Source organism: Oreochromis niloticus, linkage group LG22, assembly GCF_001858045.2.
Source record: "Oreochromis niloticus isolate F11D_XX linkage group LG22, O_niloticus_UMD_NMBU, whole genome shotgun sequence".
Taxonomy (NCBI): Eukaryota; Metazoa; Chordata; class Actinopteri; order Cichliformes; family Cichlidae; genus Oreochromis; species Oreochromis niloticus.
Genome location: NC_031985.2, coordinates 6,230,274 through 6,234,602, shown reverse-complemented (window position 1 = coordinate 6,234,602; position 4,329 = coordinate 6,230,274). Strand labels below are relative to the sequence as shown.

Sequence of the window (4,329 nt, the reverse complement as noted above, 5' to 3'; positions counted from 1 at the left end):
AACTTGTGCTGGAGACTTAACCAACCCAGGAGTAGCTGCAACATTGAGACTTTAAGACTGAGAGATACTCAAGCACAACTTTATTCCTCTTTTTTCTTTTTGCCTGTAAATAATTACTCAACATTTCCACTCTTGTAAAAGGATTAATATATGATCCTGAAACAGGCCGGCTATTTGTTGATCTTATATCAACTTTGCACAGCTGATGCCTACTTTTGAATTGTATTTACACATTTAATCTTTAGTTGCTGTCAGACTAAACCCCACAGAGGCTGCAGCTGAAATAATAAAAACTAAAACTGTCTCACACCCGTCTAAACATTCATTTAATGGAATAGCAATTGCAATCCAGATTCTCCCACTTCTTAATGACAGAGCTGTGAGAAGTCCATTAACACACACAGTGTAAATTTTCGTTGGCTCCCTTCTTGGCTTCAAATAGGCTAGATTTACTATTAATATAGCAGGCCTCTTTCAGTCTCATGGACCAAAGATTGAAGCTCACACACATTCACACAGTGTTTTTAATACTATGCTACTGTTCAGTGCGTTGTCACATACACTCAAACCACCGATTCATCTGCAGCTGTGTTGCTTTCAGTCTGTTGCATGTGTTTAACTTCTTCACATCTTTCTGATATCTTGCTTTTATCTTCCTAGGAAGATCAGTCAGTCTGCTGCCAGTAGACCCGTCCATGTTTGTGATTGGATGCTGACTCTGAAACTTTCATGTAAATCCGCTCATAGCTAAACGAGACGAGACTCTGGGTTAACTCATTGCGTTGATGGCTACCTTTGTGGGGCCGCTTAGTGCACAAGTCTCAAACTCCAGTCCTCGAGGGCCAGTGTCTGAAACTTTTCCATGTGTCCCTGCTGCAACACACCTGAATATAATTAGTAGGTCATTAGCAAGAACTTGACTGCGAGCTGAGGTGGCAGTTCAGCCATTTGATTCATGTTATAGCAGCTCACAAATGAATAAACATGGTGCAATAAAAGTACTTTTAGAAATACTTTTTTTCCTCTTTTTTAAAAAAAACCCTTACAATTTTATTTAAATTTACTTGAGTAGGATTAGGGGTTGCCATCTGGACATGCAGTCAAGTCTTGCTAATGACCTACAAATTTTATTCAGCTGTGTTGCAGGAGAGACACATGTAAAAGTTTCAGGAAACCGGCCCTCGAGGACTGGTGTTCAACACCCCTGATATCAGGTTAAGTGAAGCCAGATTATAGAAATATAACCTTGGTATTTCAAACTTGCTTCACTGTGCAGGCCCAGTACTCAAACTCAAGAAAAACGTAGAAGAAATGAGCCTCTATTAGAGAAGCAGACACAGGCGGAAACAAGCAAACAACAAATACCAAAATAAAACAGTAGAAAACTGAAAGATGAAGAAACCAGCAGAGAACTGTAATAGTTACATGTATATTTTTAATTGTTTTATTTAATTTACTTAAAAAAAATTAATATAAGTACGAATTAGGCACATTTAATTAGTTTTTTGGGGGAATATGGCACCATTTATGACTCCATATTTATTCAGCAGCTCAGGTTTGAAAATTCTGGTAAATCATGCAACACAACTGACCGTCATGAGCTGTGTGCGGCAGGCAAGTATGGAGGAACCAAAAAGCAGACTCAAAGACAAAATAAACTCAAAACTCAGCTTTATTGCTGGGAAAGGGAAAAATACAAAACTACACAGGGAAATACTGGAATCTAAACTCATGAGCAGAACACAGAGCCAGGTATGAGGGAGAACGCGACGCTGAGCAGAGGAAGGTGAGGGTCAACCTGACATTGTACGATACATGGGAGAGACACCAATTCAGGGCTGGTCCTACCTAAATTCAGGGCGGATGGGGGACACAAAGCTAATCCATTTATTCCATATTTTGTAGAATTTGTCTTTTCGAATTTTTAAAAAGAATGTCAGTTTTTTTTCATTTTAAATATTTCGAAAACCACATTAAACCAATCCTCAAGTGTTGGCGGAGTTGGATTTAACCACTTTCTGGTTATTGATTTTTTTTGTGTCCCCTCCCCGGACCGAGCCAGCAACCAAACCCAAGTACAAATTTACAAAATTGATGTCAAATTTTATCTTAAAAACCTCACACAGAGTTTTATGAATTCCCAGCCAGTAATTTTTTAAGTTAGGGCAGTCCCAAAAGATGTGGTAATGATGTGCCTCTTCTGATCCACATCTTCTCCAGCATTGCGCTGTCCCATTTTTATATTTAATTTGAGGGGTTTTGAAAAATCTAATAATGTTCTTCTAACAGTGGTCTCTCCAAGATAAAGAACTTGTTGAGTACCAATGAAAATTACAAATCCTCTCCCAGTTCTCGTTTGTTGTACCCATCCCTGATTCCAATTCCCATTTAATCTTAACATTTTGAGTAGTATCCTTCCTTGCTTGAAGGAGCACATCATATAGTTTGGAGATTGCCTTTCTCAGAGAACCAACATATGCTAATTTAACTATCTTAAAAATTTCTGACTCAACCGTATTTGGGTTTGGGATATTGCAATGTTTGTTAAAATAATCCCTCATTTGAAGAAACCTGAAGAAATCTTAAGCCATTTCTTATTTGTAAAGACTGGAAACTCTGTAGTGTCCCTTCATGTGTGAAGGAATGGAATGTTGACAAGGAACTATCAAAGTAAAACAGGAAACATGAGACACACACTGAGACAAGGACTTGACAAAGGGACGGGGAAAGAACAGACATGAAAACATAACACAGTCCTCGAGACACAAGGAACACAGAGGAGGCACAGTAACCAAACCTAAAGATAACTTGGGGAGCAAGAAATACAAAGGACTACACCATTAGAAAGACTTCATCAAAGAATACTGATAATCCAAACATAAACACTGGATCATCAGACCCAGGTACCCTAACAGTGCTTTGGTGTAACCCAGTAAGTATGGAGAAATGAAGGAATCTACAACTATAATAAAGATTTTCAAATGCTACAGTGTAATTTATATACTGTATTTTTTGGAGTTCATTTTGGAACATTTGGCTGTACTCTTCATTATTTCTACACTCTGGTGTGTAGAAGACGCCGTCACATCACCTGAGTTTCAACTTCTCTCCGCTGGCTTTACGTACATCTTAGAATTGATGTGGAGATTTGACAGAAGCCCAAAGCTGCAGAGCAGAGATGTTGACCTCTTATATGCCAGTTTGAAGCTCTGGATCCTCAGGTGGATCCTTCTGGCTTTTCCAAAGATCAGGCATAAATCCAAAGGTGACTGTTTTGCCATCACATCCTCTCGACTGGTGAGTGACCTCGCTGAGAAGTTTAGTCTCAAAGAATCTTTCTAAACTTTCTTTAAATCAATTCTCAAAACACATTTTTATAGACTTCCTTTTATGTGATGTTGTGTCTTATACTCTTTTATTGTCTGCTTAATGTTTGTCTTTTGGAACATTTTGCTAATCTTGTTTTTTTTTTTTATAGCTAATCCTTTTATTATTATAAATATTTAATATCATTTTTCTTCTTATTTTAAATACATCTGAACTTTGGGATGTTGGTTTACTTTGTTTTGACTTTATTTTTTTAATTTACCTTCTGAATACCCTGCTTTTTGCTTCTCTCTCATTTTAGGAAGTGAGACACCCTTTAATACAGTATACTGACTCCTGGGTCACAGGGAAGAGGACAAATAAGCTGAGGAGGCATAAATCAGAGAAACGAGAAAAGCATTTCATGTCCTTAATTTCTTGGTGTGTGTACTCTTGACTTGTTTTTATTTTAATACCTATTCTCTGTTTTTTGGTCTTTCAGTCATTTAGTCTGCACTTTCCTCATGTTTCCCAGTGCATATGTTTTAGCATCGTTTCTCTTTCACTCAACCTATATTTCCTACATTTTTCCTTCCTCTTTGGAAGCTACCCACCTTTCCTGCTGATTTGTTTTCTTGCCATTGTCACCACTCTCTTCACTTATTTATTTTCATTTGTTTTCTCCCATTGCAGAACTTGCAATGGTCAAATAGGGATCATGTTTTACTGTGTGAATAAAGACACAATTTGGCCCCATGTTTCAATAATGATTTTCTCATGTTTTGATTGAATTGCTTCCTATTTTTGATTAATTCATATGAATGATTTACATGCACAGAGTGATTCAGCACATCGAAGCAGCCTGCGGTATGCCTACAGGCACATTATTCTAAATGATGGTTTCTAAAACACTAACAGTATGCTAAACTACAGCGCAACATTTTATCTCTACATTTTAACACAAATATCTCTATTTTGTAGTCCGTACATTTTCAAAACAGGCCCTTTGCTTTAGGACATTTG

General features: G+C 37.4%; 1 long non-coding RNA gene across 1 annotated transcript; it reads left to right on the top strand.

Moving 5' to 3' along the window:
- Nucleotides 1-1,514: 1,514 nt before the first annotated feature.
- On the top strand, nt 1,515-4,096 carry LOC112843609 (uncharacterized). Its single transcript, XR_003216073.1, has 3 exons — nt 1,515-2,903; nt 3,074-3,297; nt 3,629-4,096. It is a non-coding gene; the product is annotated as an uncharacterized LOC112843609 (long non-coding RNA).
- The last annotated feature ends 233 nt before the right edge of the window (nt 4,097-4,329 follow it).